Below are 15,874 nucleotides of genomic sequence, written 5' to 3'. Positions count from 1 at the left end.
CACTGTCACCTCCCCTCAGAGTAACAAACGAATACGTTTCCAGATTTGTCAAATATCTTGTCTTAATTACAATGCTATTGCTGTGAGGAGGGACCCTGACCAAGGCAACTCTTACAAAAGGAAGCATTTAACTGAGGGTTTTCTTACAGCTTCAGTAGTCCACGGGTATCACGATGGGAAGTGTGGTAGAGGCCAGGCAGGCACGGTGTTGGAGAAGTTGCTGAAAACATTATACATGGATATGCGGGCAGCAGACAGGCAGAAAAACACACTGGGCTTGGTACGGACTTTTGAAACCTCAAAGCCCATCACCCATAGTGACACACTTCCTTCAACAAGGCCACACCTCCTCCAAAAGGCCATACCTCCTAATCTTTCTCAGTTCCACTCACAGGAGATCAGGCATTCAAACGTATGAACCTATGGTGGCCATTCTCATTCAATCACCACATCCTCTGAAGCCAAAAGTCTACCAAGATGAGATCTCTACTCCAGATCTTGATTTGCCAAGTGATGGTTTAAAGCCCCACCAGTCCCCCCCATATGTCCACGTCTCCTTTAAGAGGGGCTGCCCAGACAAGCTCATGGATTGTCTTGGGAGAGATTAAATTGTGTTAGAAAGAACAATAAAGCTTGAGCAGGGACAGACTTATGTTCAAATGATGGCTGTGTCAACTCATTTATTTGGGGCCCTCAGACAATAATAATTATTAATTTCCCTGAGCCTCAAGTTCTCATTTGCAATTGGGAATTACAAGGTGTCTTCCAGGATGAAGTATTACACCAGCAGTCTACAAGAACTATGACACAATGTCTGGCATGTTAGAAGAGAACAATGCTAATCCTCTCTCACCAATTCTGAAACCAGGACCACTGGGGAAGAAGAACCATATGCCAAAGGGAGCACAGGGGAACTGAAATGTAGAACTGGGAAACTCAGACTTGGACAAGCCAGCATCCACTGGAGAACTTCATAACAAGCTTTGCCAGGAAACTAAAGGTCTCCCCAGAGGACCAGGAGTACCTGGATTCTAGCTTTGCATGAGGCTGAACCATGAGAAAGACAACCAGATGGCTGAGGTCCAACTAGAAATCCAGGAGAGAAGCACGCAGGGAGAGTAGGGCTTTGAGTGGGAGGCACGTACGTGAGCACTGGGCGCGTATGCTAGAGTTGGGAAAGGAGCTGTGAACAGAGGAACTCTCCTGCCACCGAGTCTAAGGATCTTATTTCTCTAGTCAATCCTTCCAAAACAGAAGCTGCTTTCTCCTGGATGTCTTTGGGTCGTTAAGAAATGAAATGGAAAGGGGGGGGGGGAGTATGAGTTACCATCCATGGAAAAACATCTTGAAAGCTTTAGCACACAGCAAGGCAATGTATTTCTGGGAGAAGCTCTCAAACAGGACCAATGTTTAGTTAAAATTTCCAGTTTAAGTATTTATTTTGCCTGTGAATCATTATTATTTCTTGGACAATGTCCAAGTCTGTTACAAGTGGAGTGCTACCAAGCTCTGTATAGCCTCTAGCTTATGTTTACATCCAAACTGAGAGTTTATTTCCAACCTCCTTTTTATTGCTTATACATTAGTGACATATACACGGACACCTGGAGCATGCGATCCTATGATACCACTGCCACCATCATTTCCAACAACAACAAAATATCTTAATGTCTCTTCTGAATTAAATTGTGTTTGCAAGCAAAGACTAAGTCTTAACTGCCGGTACCTCAGATATGGTCTTAGTTAGAAATATGATCTTTCTAAATAAAGGGGCTGGAAGGTGGCTCAGTTGGTAAAGAGCTTGCTGTGTAAGCATGATGCCCTAAGTTCAATCCCCAGCACACACATAAAAGTCAAGCATGGCAGTAGGTGCCTGTGAACCCAGCACTAGGGAGGAAACAAGACCATCCTTAGGGCTCACTAAACAGCCAGTCAAGCTTTATCAGCAAGGGAGAGATCCTGTCTTTAAAAATATGCTGAAAAGCAATTGGGGAAGACAGCTGATCTTGACCTCTGGTGTGTACACAGACACACACACACACACACACACACACACACACACACATACCATGTGCACAAACACACACCACAAATACAGAGGTGACAAAAGAAAAAGGAGGAAACTAAAGGAAAGGAATAGACAAAAGAAACAGACTCTTTACAGATTATTGTCAAGATGAAATCATTGAGGAAGGTGGTCCTAATCCAATATGAGTGCTCTTTTTTTTTGTCAAAGAATTAGGAAATTACTTAATTGTACGAGGGACGATCACATGAAGGAAGCCTGGGAGGAAGCTCTGTGTTATTTTTCTATGGCTGAGCTAAAGCTCCAGGACCAAGGCAAAAGGGAAGGGTTCCCTTGGGGCCAACTGTTCCGGAGGGAGGTGAGCCTGTCACTAGCAGGGCAGAAAATGTGGTGGCAGGCAGGCATGGCACTGGAGCAGCAGCTGGGAGCTCACTTCAAGATCAACAAACATGAAGCAGAGATTGTATCCTGGGAAACCCCAAAACCTTCTTCATTACCTCCTAATCCTATCCCAACTGGGTACCAAGTACCCAGTCCCATAGATTTGAGCCTCTGGGGGCCTTTCTCATTCTAACCAACATCCTGGGGATGACTGAGGATCAATGTTAGCCAAGAAATGCCCAAAACTGCCAACAGGACACCAAAAACCAGGAAGAGACGAGGAGGAATTCCCTTACAGATTTTAGACTGAAGACAGAGCTCCCAATACCTACATTTTTTGGATTTTCCTTGACAGAAGTATGAACTAATAAACATGTGTTTGTTTTTAAGCAACAGAGTTTTTGTGGTACTTGGTTAAACCAGCCATAGCAAATGCCAGTGACAAAGACATGCTTTACTAAACCTGTGAAACATTAACTACCAAATGACATTTTAAATGATTTTATAGAAACTCAGTAACTATTATAATGCATATGATAAATTTAATAAATGACCAAAGAACATATTACAAATGACATACACTATAAGCATTACAATATAAAATGTTTCTGGGATGATTTGTTGTAAATATCAGCACATGTCTGTCTATCCCCCGCTTTAAATTGGGTCTGCTTGCAGACTTTTATTTCTTAGATTTCATCAGTACTGTTTGCATAGGTGAGCAGTGGTATGGTTGAGTAGACATCATAGTCAGAGGAAGAAGGATCTAATAATAAAAAGTTGAAAGTGCCAAAGATAGGGTCTTGGCAACTGAGTGATAGGCTCAGTTCAGGAAGGTCCAGGTGAAGCGAGATGAACTGGTGAGATCGGGCTGAAGGGAAGAAGACTTAAGGTCTACTTCACCAGCGACCCTTGGAGGAGTTTGTCCCAAGTTAAACTGTAAGCTGCCCCATGATACTGTGGCACAGTGTAGATAATGAGAGAGGGGCTTTCCTAGGATACCCTGGATCCTGTGTGGCTTGGATCAGACTCAGAAATTCTTAGATGCCCCTACAGGCAAACACAGGTGACAGCCAAGCTGAGAGAGCCCTGGAATAAGGCTCAGCATGAGAAGATGAAGCCGGGAGCAAACAGAACCTATGCTACAAACTTACAGGGTTTGTAGCACAGGAGAGCCAAAGTGAGGGTCACTAAGTCAGCAGGGTGACCTCCAGACTTTCCCAAGCTTCCCACAGATGACCCCAGAAGCCTCAGTCAGACTCATGAGCCAGCCACAGATACAGCAGTATTGGTCCCGCCTTCCCAAGAAGCCATAGTGGGAAAATTTTACAACAGGAACCACTAGCATGAACCCCAAGCAAACCCCTAAAGATTCAAACCCCAGATCTTCGCTGAGAAGAGCATAGATAACCAGGAATCAGATTTGCTCTCCACATCTGAATGCCAATGAGCACCTATTAACCAATCACATCAAAGAAAATATTCGGTTAGTGAAAAGCTCCTGTTTGCACTGTTTCCGTGTCGCTGAGCTTCAACTCGACCTATGAGGAACAGCGGCTGGCTTTTATAAAGTCAAAAATCTATGCTTTTCTTTTTACACAACTATTTAATGAGAACTTTTGAAAAGCTACAAAGATTAAAAAAGTATATATAGGCAAAGATTAAAAAGTAACATCCAGGGGCTGGGGATTTAGCTCAGTGGTAGAGCGCTTACCTAGGAAGCGCAAGGCCCTGGGTTCGGTCCCCAGCTCCGAAAAAAAGAACCAAAAAAAAAAAAAAAAAGTAACACTCAAAGTGAAAATCATTTAATTTGTATCTAAAAAAACCAAAAGACTAACAAACGACCCAAACAAGCAAACAAACAAATAAGCCAGGAGCGCTGCCCTTAGAGTAGATTCTGCAGCTGCCACATATCGGCGGCTTTACAAGGACATGTCCCAGGCTGTAAGCAAGTAAACCTCTCTCCACACAAGCCCACTGCCCTCTTAAAACCCTCAATAAAGGTAGAGGCAAAAAGCCGTGATTTGTTTTGCTTTCAAGATTTATTTATTTAATTATTTGAGTACACTCTCTTCAGACACACCAGAAAAGGGCATCAGATCCTATTACAGATGGTTGTGAGCCACCATGTGGTTGCTGGGAATTAAACTCAGGACCTCTGGAAGAGCAGTCAGAGCTCTTAACCACTGAGCCATCTCTCCAGCCCAAGCTGTTCCTTCTTAAGTCTTCATTTCATCCTGCTGTCTGAAATGATAAAGGGTAAAAAAGAAATAAGGAAATAAAAATGGCTCAAGAAGCCGTTCTCACCTCCCTCAGCTGTCGTCTATGGCAAAGCCATCATTAGAGAGTACCAGGCTTCCTCATTTCCCAGAGCTAATGCTCTCCATACACACCTCTTGGCCCACCTCTGTGACTGGTTTTTGCTTTACACTCTTCAGTGCTCACACCTCCAAAACTCAGTGTGAAATAACTGGGTACATGGTTTGGCTTCTCACTTCTCTCCTTGACAGGAAGGCCAGCACCCTTGGCTGAGAATAGGACCAATTTCATTATTGAAAAAGCCCAGGGCAGATGGTTTGGAAAGAACAATGACAGGGAGGTCTTTCTCTAGAAACATCAATTGAAGAAGAGTCCAGGCGCTGGGACTCATTCCTTGATCTTCAAGATGCCTCTGCCTTCAGGAATTACCTCTTAAAATGCAACCATGCAGTGGTGCAGCCGTGTGGCCATGCAGCCATGCCACCATGCAGCCATGCCGCCATGCAGCCAAGGTGATGGGAATGCTGCCTTCACTCCCGCCGCCCCCCCGCTCCCTGAATTGATCAGATACTTCAAGGTCCAAGAGGACAGAAACACAGAAAGTGCTGGAAGGTAAGCAGAGTAGAAGAAAGAAATCTGGGCATAATCCTCTCCTCAAGTAGTCTGTGAATAGCCACTTTATTTGGCACTTTAACAGGGTACCTCATATTTCTCTCTTGGTAATCCTCTGAGGTTTAAGTGGTTTAAGTGATTTGTTCAAGGCTATACAAACTGCAGAGCTCTGAGTTAAAACCTAAGCCGGCACCATTCTGCCTTGGAAATCCATGTGCTCTTTACTCCGTGCTTGTGCTTACAGGTAGGCGACAGGGTACTTGCTGAAAGCACTAAGAATAATTCTTGCTTTTCAGACTTTAGAGAGTTACCTTAAGAAATAAACTGGAGAGATGGCTCAGCAGTTCAGAGCACTGACGGCTCTCCCAGAGGACCTGGGTTTGATCCCCAGCAACGACAGCCATCTGCAACTCCAGTCTCAGGGTATCTGATGTCCTCTTCTGACCTTCTCCGGTACTACAAATACGAGGTGCACAGACATAAGTATAGACTGAACTTCCAAGTACATAAAATAAGATGAAGAAATAAATCATAGATATGCTCATGCATTTCACCTTGGCTCTATTGACTAAAGATCTAGCTGGAAGGTAAAGTAACAATGTGCTGGCAACTTTTTATGTTTTAAACATGCATTCTGGTAACTATTGTTGCATAACAAACTATCTTACTTATTTTTATCTTACTTTTCTCCAAAAAAAAAGTATAGGTCAGGAATCCAAGAGAAAATCAGCTGGGTTGTTGTCCTGGAAGATCCTGCAGTCATCAACAGATATAACACTGGAGATGGGGTTGTGACTGGCCATAGGCCATCCTGTGCTGGGTGCTCGTGATGACTCCTGGGAGTCATCCCTGTTCTTATAGTGTGGGCTTCTTCACAACATGGGAGTTTCCCATTGCTGGACTTGCCTGGTAACTGGGAGCCCCAGCACAAGCACAAGAGAGAACAAGGCAGAGTCAGAACCTTACTTTTTTTTGACCTATTAGTCCCATAAAATCATTTGGGCACACATTCTATTGGAAACCAACAAGTCACAAATCTGTCCAGACACAGAAAGATGGTGTAGACAGTGTATCGAATACTGAAACATTTACAACTAGTTTTTTTTTCTTTTCTTTTTTTCTTTTTTTTTTTTTTTTTCGGGGCTGGGTACCGAACCCAGGACCTTGCGCTTCCTAGGCAAGCGCTCTACCACTGAGCCAAATCCCCAACCCCTTACAACTAGTTTTTAAGACGCCTTAACACTTCTAAAGAAACCACCCAATAACATTATGCTTTTGTTAAGTATACATGTGGACAGTAGCAATAAATAAATAAATAAATAAATAAATAAATAAATAAATAAATAACATAAATTTTTTGCCATTTTCTCTTGCACTTGGATACATTTTATTTTCATTTTGACCTAAAATGTTATGCTGAATTTCTCTTCATTTTGTGATCACACAAAAAAAAATCACATACAACATTTAATTTCTAAAGTTTGTTAAGAACCCTTGACCTTGCTCTCCACAGTCTCCAATAAGGGCCTTGCCCTATGGTCCACCATCTGAATCTCCACAGAGCATTCTACCTCCTGAGTTCACCCCCGTTCAACATCACATTCTCATCAATAAATCTCTTCAACATCATAGGCGGCTGCTGGTTACCTGCTATGTCTAGCAACCCATAAAGGGACCTGGGAACACAGTGTGGGATATGACATATGCTGCGTGGTGTGGCCTTCTCAGGAAAATCCACAAGCCCGTAGGTAAGGCTGCCATCACATTCCTTTGAATGTGGCTTGTCCCCCTCACAGAAAGGGAAACAGCAACAAAAAAAATCTAGCAGCCTGTTGAGAATGTTTCTGTGGGAAGGGAAAAATTGTATCCGTTAAGTCCTGTCAATCAAATAATAGGCCAGGGCTGGTAAGATCCATTCATTTAGGCTGCTTTCAATGCCATTGTCAACAGCTACAGACAGAAGGAACAGATGTCCTTCCGTTAGGGGGTGGGGGTGCACACTAAACCCAAATATTCACAAAAGCCTCAGAGGCTAGACCTCACTAATGACCCTCACTTTTTCTTCCCTCATCCCCCAAAACACTTAAAAACTAAGGTCACCAGCTGTTGTGCGGCATCAAGGGCTAAGGAATTTATGGCAAGGGTCCTATTTAATTACAGCTCATGAAAGTGATCCTGTGATATTGCAGACCTTATATATAAATATTATTTATATCCCCAACTTTCAGGAAGGCAAGGTCTATTTCACAGGCTTGCCAGAGGTCAGGGATCTGCCCCCGATGTTAAACATAAAAGGTGTTGTATAACATAGCTAAACAGATTACGGGCTGGTGTGCAGACATGGTTTTCTTCTCCACAGAACTCTAGCTCTCCTTCTGTGACAAAGAAGAAAAACTTCATTCAGTGCACATCTCCTCAGAGCCCTGAGTACCTCTCTAAGGAGTGTACACTTAATTCAGAGGACCATGGGGAGCCATTGAAGGCTGACTGAGAAAGGAGCTGCATGATCTGAACTGCACCTTAGGGGGGGATTAAAGATGGAATTAGTAAATGAGAGAAAAACATAAATATAAAGACCTGGCCCATTGAAGGGACTATTACAGCAGTTCTCAACCTGTGGGTCGCTATCCCTTTGGGGGTCTTCCACAGGGGGCACCTAAGACCATCAGGAAACACAGATCCTCACATTATAATTCATAACAGTAGCAAAGTTACAGTTTCGAAGTAGCAATGAAAATAATTTTGTGGCTGGAGGTCACCAAACATGAGAAACGGCACTAAGAGTTCACAGCATTAGGATGGTTGAGAACCACTGAGTACATAGAATGGGTTCTCTGTAGCTGGTCTTTGCTACTTGGTGGGTTCTTTCTTCTACCCTTCCCCACCCTTTTCTCACCTTTCAAGCCCTAACATTGGATAGGAGAGAAAAAGAGTAGAAAAGAAATGGGCAACATTATCGTTGAACTATGTGCTGTTGATTAGGGTCATGGTTTGATCTTCGATGTCAGGTATCTAATTTCTTCTCATCGTTTCTTTCTTGTATGCAACTACTTAAGCAGGGACCATCAGCGATCACCCAACAATTCACCCCACACAATGGAGCACGAGGCAAACCATAGTCAGTTGCTGTAGACCCTCTGAAGCAGCTCCACGTCCCCACACCTAGAATTCAAACAAAAGGACATTCCTATTTCTGTGGGTTTTTTTTTTAATTCTCATGGTTAAGAAAACAATGGCCTCAATATTAAGGTGAGATGTGTAAAAAGAGCATGAATAAAAATTCTAGAGAAATTTAAAAGGCAATAGAATATTACATACAAGACACTTGAAGCCTAGAGGAAACCTGTGAGTTTCTAGATGAATGATAGTTTTTCATATTTAATCCAAGAAGTAATAAATTATGTTGGGATGTCGGGACGAGAACAGGAAGAGACAGAGAGTGACTGTGTGTGAACCCGAGATGTGTTGGACTAGGACTGTTGGTAAAAGGGTAGGAAAAAAGTCTGTGAGACTAACGCACTTCTGTAGTTAATTGAATAAAAACACTTCTTCTGCACACAGGGAGAGCAAGAGAAGGATGTAAATCTAGGGGGAAAGGCAATGCTTCAATTTGGAGCATCGCTAAGGTGCACCTAAACAGTTGATGATACCTTGGGACTAATCAGGATGGCATGGATACTATGAAACAAGAAAGTAAGTTATATTTATTTCATTATGCATTATCTCAACTTTAGACACTTGTGTCATTTTATAACATAAAATACAGTAGTACTGCAACTCTCATCTTCAACATAGGTATGAGGCAGTGGGTGGTTTAAAATCTTTAGTAATATGAGTGAAATAACTAGTTGTGTATCCATACAGCACAATAATGCTCCGGTAGAAAAAGGCAAGTTACATCAATATACACAGCATAGGTGATCCTCCAAGACGTCATGCTGAACTAAAGAAGCATAATAATAAGAGTGATTATCATATGATTCCATTTATGAAAGAAAGGAAGAGAGAGAAGCCATATGCATTCATTAAGTAGAATATAAAATACACACATTATGCCTAAAATACAGTTAATGTTTTTACAAGTCTGATTACCAAAAAAGTGTTCTAGAACCCGTGTCTCTCAACTATGTTATGCTAGAGTTTAAAAGAACACCCAAGTCACAGCGATTTACACCAACAGAGACGGGTTTCTGGTTTATGTTCCGTGTTGGCTGCCAGTCAGCAATGGCTTCACGCCATAGACGTCCCTGGCTCCAGTGTCCATTCCACGTATTTCCCAGACATGCACTGAGGCTCTTACTGGAGCATCTTAAAATTAGCAGACAGCCAAGAATCATTAGAGATGTGATGAGCACAGTGAACGAGAAGAAACGAGGCCAATAAAAGCAAGCAGAAGAGGGATGTTGAAGAACACAGAGATCTTAGAAAGAGGGGAGACTTACAGAGCTGCTTTACTGAGCAGCCATGCCAGCACTCTCCAGAGGGTGCTTTTCTTCTGAGAGATGTAATTTACACCTAGTCTGTGTTTAAACATACCGAAAGGGGATCTGTACAGTGTAAGTCAAGTTTGAGTTGAATTTGGTGATTAAGTACGTAGATATTAGGTAACAATAATGATCTGTTAAAAGCAGGAATGTCTAAATAAACATTTATATTGTCCTGCGTATTTAAACATAGCACAAATAGTGAGATAGATAAAATTACTAAAAATATCCAGTGGCTAGAGACTACAAAGGGTATATGTGTTTGGAGAGCAAAGTGAGAGTCGAACCTCACCTCCAAGTATAAAAATCAATGACAAATGGTGCCTGAGGCTAAAAGGGGGTGCCCATAGAAGTAGGAAGTTAAGTAGTGATCCGCAAGAAGATAGGGCCACTTGCCTCCAAGAGAGAAAAGTAGGCAAAAGTTAATTATCGTTCATATGGACCCCAGAGGGGAGAGAAGCTAACTCTGCTTGAGGACCTCCTCCTGTGTCAGCCTCCCATCCTGCCCTTGAACTGCTAGGACTACGGACACGCCACCACACCAGCTCTACCCAGGGCTCTGGGAATCCAAACACAGATGTAACACTTGCACACCTGCTCACACTTGCACACCTGCCACGGAGCCCTCGCCTCAGCCTGTGTGTGCAGCTCTTCAATTCTTTTGTTACTCCCATCTTATGGCTAAAGACCTGTCTCAGGGCCTCGCATGTGCTATGGAGGGGCTTTGGCGCTGAGTTTTAACTGAGCACAGGATCACTGGAGTCAATTTTCCAGTTTCTCTTCCTACTAATATAGACCACGTTAGCAAATTTACAGGGACACAAAAGGGGTGTTGGTGACTTCTGGAAGCCCTTGCTCTCTCTTCCCTCTTTTACGTCTTCTCTGAGATGCAGGTGTTGATAATATGAACAGACACATTCCTAAGAACTGTTGAAGCAACAAACTAGAAGGCACGTTGGCACTGTGCGCCCAGGGGAAACACAGCAGGCTACCTGAGCCTATCCATCCATTCACACTTTACTGAAATAGAAGCAGCCCTTGCTCTGAGCCAAAAGGCTGAGTGGCAGTGTTCCAATCATTGTTAAGTGACTCTTGTTAAAACAAGCCACACCAGTGGCCTAAGGAGTGCACCTGACCAGAGTGCAGGGAGGTGCAGACAGAAGAGAGAGGCGTGGGGCTCAGGAAGGAGCCACAGGTGCTGAGAAAATGCCAGCATTGCTGAGCAAAAGACGAAGTTCAGTGAAGTCATGCTATGCAATTTCATTTATGTCTTATTAGAAATTGAGGACCATCAGCTCCTGTGGACTAACAGTGGCAACTCTGTCTTCATAATGAGGAGAAGATAATCTGTAATCTAATGCATGTGTTTAAAGGGAAATGTGCTTACCAAAAGAAGACGAGAAAGCCGAGTGCTATAATCAGCAGACAGTATTTGCTTGTCTCCAGGAATGTCCTGGGTGAGCCTGGTGAGTTTTCCTACAACATTGAAGCTGGTTTTTTTCTCCATTCAAAAACTATTACTTCAGGGATTTAAATAGTTTATTTAGTATAGCATGGAAAGTTTTTAGTGTAGGGACTTAGGAACTCATTTCTTATTTAGTACAGCGCTAAAAATAGGCATTTCTAATAATAAAATTATATTCTCACTATTTGTAAAATCTCTTTGGAAAATACTATCACTTTATTAAGCAACATTTCTAAATAGTCTATGACACTGGGTAAGAATTTAACTAAGACTAATAAGTCAATTGGAACAAAAATAAATGTTTTTAAACCGGTGGAAAGTAGTTTTCCAGTAGAAAAACCAGCTGGAAATCAGTATGGGGGCAGGGGGAGTTTTACTTTCTAGAATGTATAGCATAGATTTTGTTCTAGATAAGCTAGGAAAGTGTTACATTTTAAAGGAAAGTTTTAACAACTACAATTCTCATCTCAGTGAGGAACATTACATGAACTTATTGAAAAACATCATCAACAAGATAGATGAGGCCAACTACGGGAGAAATGAAAAACTGTATGCCAGACAGAAAGAAGCTGGAATGATTTGCATTGCACAGGAATACAAATCTTAATATCTCTCAAAAATCTGTATAAATCAAGGCTTTCTTCAAGTTATAAAGGGTAGACCACAGCCGAGACAATGTAACTAACAGTGAAAGTGCTTAGAATTACATACAGATTTCTTGACATTCAAAAAACGGAAACCCAAACAGTGGTGACCTCACTCACGCTCTCACATGGGCACACGTTTTGAATTGCAGGTATTCTCGTGCTATTAGCATGACGTAGTCTACTTCATAGAGGACATCTGCACCAATCTGCCTTTTGACAAACTAACTCATTTTGATTAGTATATACCCAGGGAAACATTTAAAATTAAAAAAAGACTTAGATAAAAATGTTTCTAGATTTTTTTATGTGTTATATGGATGAGGGAGAGAGACGTGTGTGACGTGAGCTAGGTCTGACGTGAGTACACCCTGAAAGGCCACGTGTGCGAAACTCAGTTCTCTCCTCCTGTCTCTCCTCTTCTTTCGGACCACGTGTGCGGAAATCAGTTCTTTCCTTCCGAGTTAAATGGATCAAACTCAAGCAGCCAAGCTCGCACTTTCACCTGCCGAGCTGTCTCATCCGTCTGCTTCTACAAATTCTATTGTAAGAAGATTTTCCTTAAGGAAATCTCATTGTGTATTTTTAAGAACCATCTAATGGTTGGGAAGCGGGTATGCGATTTGAGTGTATTGCAATTGTTGTACAGTGTCGTGCAAATGACATTGATGTGTATACAATTATGTGCAAAAAACGTTTAACTATCAGACATGTGAAACAGAACATCAATTATCATGCTTAATGATTAGATTTATATAAAGCTGTTAAGTCTCCTCATTGAAAAGAATCACAAGATCTGCAAAATGAGTTGGAGTTTGAAACATTGTTTTTCTATAAAGTGTTGGATTGAACCATAAAAGATAAGAGATGAATTAGTCAAGTGAGAGAAATTACTTTTTCCAGCTTATAATCATCTCTAAACCAAGTCATAATTTCAACAAGTGCTATTTATTAACTGTCTAATGTATGTTGGCGATTCTGCTGGCTTCTGAAATGCAAGATCTGCATATCCCAGCCCTCCAGCAAGTTCGATGCTATCAGCCCTCACTTTACAGACATAAATGGAAGCTTAGGGAGATTAAATAATTTACCAAGCCACTGTAACTACTGTTGGATAGAGCCTAAATTAGAATCTACTTCTGCTTCCGGTTTATTCCATTAAAAAGCATTTCTTCATGGGAATCCACATAGCACATTCTCATGGAGGAAGACATAGAAAAGCACAAATACTATCCAAGAAAAAAAAAATTCCACAATCCAAAGATGATCACTTGATATTTTCCCAAATAGCCTTCCAGTATTTTCCTAGCATGTTTTCTTTCTCATAGTTAAATTCATAGTCCATGTATAATTTCATATCTTGCATTTTATTTAACATTACCTCATACTCGTAAGTCTTAATGACAGCATAATACACTATTACATGGATATTCTGTTGCTTACTTAACCATTTAATATACATTTGACACTGCCAGTTTTTCACTGTTAGAAAAAGTGCCACACTAAAATCCTCAGTATACAAACCATGCTTGGCAAAAAAGTTAGCTAAAAGATGAAGCATGGGGGGAAAAGGTGTGGGAATCTCGGAGTCGTTATAAAGTTCTTCCCAGGAAGGTTGTATCAATTCACACCAGCAGTGCCTGAGAGCATTTGTCTTAAGCACAGCCTTACCAGGACCATTACTGCCTTTTGATCCTTGCTAATGGACAGATGAAATAGTAGGCACTCTGGTGTATTTCAATCTTACAGACGGTGGTTTTGCAGGTTTGTTTTTTAATTCAATTTTCTTCAGAGGACCTCCTAAGTACTCTAAATTTGTTCGGTTCCAGACACATCATCATGAAACAATCACACAGCCTCAGCTTTTTCTCACATGCCCCTCCCCAAAGACAGGGGATCTGCAGTCTTTGCTTCACTGGCCATACTTACAAAGACAGGGTGCATAGTAAGCATTTTGACAAAAAACAAACAAGCAAACAAACAAACAAAAAAAAAAAACCAGGTAGCAATTTGTTTACAAAATGCTCATAGCCTTTAGGCAAGTAGACTCTGTCCTGATGGACTGCCTCTGCAGTCCAGCTACATTTGATTTAGTTTCTAAAAGATCCTCGAAGTAAATGAATCAGAAGAAGTAGCCAAGATCTTTTGTTTTTCTTTGTTTCTCTCATCTAATTTCACAAGAGTCAAACATCTTACCAAGAGCAGCTGTACTGAAAACAGAAGCTAAGCAGGTGGGACCACCTGTGGCTAATCAATTACAAGTTCTCTAAGTAAATTCTCCGCTGACACCGGGTTATTCTGAAATTTTTTGCAAGAAGCCTTAGGAAGATTCAAGTTGAGAATTTTTTATATAGGTCATATAAATGGTAAGTGGATGGATGGATATATAGATGGATGGATGGATGGATGAATCTATGGGTGTGTGGGTGGGTGGGTGTGTGGGTGGATGGATGGATGGATGGGTAGATGGGTGGGTGAGTAGGTGGAAGGATAGATCTATGGATGGACGGATGATGGATGGGTGGACGGATGAATCTATGGGTGAATGGATGGATGGATGGATGGATGGATGGACGGACGGATGGACGGATGGATGGATGAGTGGGTGAGTAGGTGGGAGGATAGATCTATGGATGGATGGATGGGTGGGTGGGTGGATAAACGAATTCTAAAACAGTAGTAAGCAGTCATCTCAGCTTAATTTAATCTGCTGTGGAACAGGTGGCTTACTAAGAAATGGTCATGTCAGCTACTTGCAGTAGATGACAGGGTCACTGGTATGGTTTGAAGGTGAAATGTCCCTCATATCTCCTGTGTTTGAATACTTTGTCCCCAGATGGTGCCTCCATTTTGGGAGTTTGTGGAAACTTTAGTTAGGATGTCAGACCTAGACAGAGGAAGTATGTCCTCTGGGGTGAGATGGCTTGAGGGTTATAACCCAACGTGCCATGTGGAACTCTCTGCTTCCAGGTCTGTGCCACGTCGTATAAGAAGCAACTGTAAGTACAATTCTGCTAACACAGACTGCCCAAGCTTTCTGCCATACAAGTATGAGAGAGAGAGAGAGAGAGAGAGAGAGAGAGAGAGAGAGAGAGATTAATAATACAAATGAAGTCTCCCTGCCTCTCCCACAATTCTACAGAGCCTTGTTTTACATTTGTGGATACGGAGAGGAAAAATGGATGAGTCAGGAAGCATCATTTGCACCTAACATTACTACAAACCAACAGGCTTTCAAATGAATGTGTGTTAAAGCATGAATTATCACTAACCAGTAGATCAAGCCCTTCCTGTGTGATCAATTCTAAAAGTAAAGGAAGGAGAGTAGGGATTGGGATGTAGCTCAGTTGTAAAATGCTTGTCTACCAATGACAAGGCCCTGGGTTCAATCCTCAGTACCATTCAATATGCAAGGGAAGGAAGGAAAGGAGGGAGGGGAGGTAGAGAGAGGAAAAGAAACAAGGGAGGGAGGGAAGGGGAGGGAGAAATAGATAAATAAGCTTTCTTTCCATGTGTAAGACTCTCATGGTGCTAAAATTCTGAAGGGAGGACAGACATGAAGAATCAAATTTACAAGCAAGAAAATGCAGACTTCTGATGAAGAAAATCAACAGAACAATAGAACATCTAGGGGCTGTCCAAATTAGCACACTCGGAAAGGCATTTCAAAGAAATGGTATTTTAGCTGAGACTTGAGGTAAGGGGACCAACTAAGGAGCCAGCGGGGGCAGGACTAGGGAACAGAACCTCCCGCAACACACAGTCATCACCTAGACATAGGAGGTGGGCCAGGTGGCCAACTCATTGGGAGGAAAGAAAACAAAGGAGAAAGAAGATACTGCCTTATATAAAGTCTACTGGAGAGCGGGCTTTGCGGAAGGAGCTGTGGAAAGACTGAAGAGCTTAAGCCTGAGCACAGATGTTAGGGAGACAGTCACCTCTCTCCTTTGTACATCTGCAGGCCTAACTCCTGATCTGCTCAGCGAATCCTACAGGGACCTCA

The 15,874-nt window shown here is 42.1% G+C and overlaps 1 long non-coding RNA gene across 1 annotated transcript in view; it reads right to left on the bottom strand.

Moving 5' to 3' along the window:
- Positions 1-4,430: 4,430 nt before the first annotated feature.
- The window catches only part of LOC134486383 (uncharacterized), a 29,733-nt gene continuing 18,289 nt past the window's right edge, over positions 4,431-15,874 (bottom strand). Inside the window, exons 1-2 of the long non-coding RNA XR_010065229.1 lie at positions 5,590-15,874; positions 4,431-4,651 (exon numbers count right to left, since the gene is read on the bottom strand). The exon at positions 5,590-15,874 is cut by the window's right edge and continues 18,289 nt beyond it. This is a non-coding gene — a long non-coding RNA (uncharacterized LOC134486383). The remainder of the gene's footprint in view (positions 4,652-5,589) is intronic.

This window comes from Rattus norvegicus, chromosome 3, assembly GCF_036323735.1.
Source record: "Rattus norvegicus strain BN/NHsdMcwi chromosome 3, GRCr8, whole genome shotgun sequence".
Lineage (NCBI taxonomy): Eukaryota > Metazoa > Chordata > Mammalia > Rodentia > Muridae > Rattus > Rattus norvegicus.
Note: the sequence above shows the minus strand (reverse complement) of the source record. Positions and strands in the feature narration are given on the sequence as shown.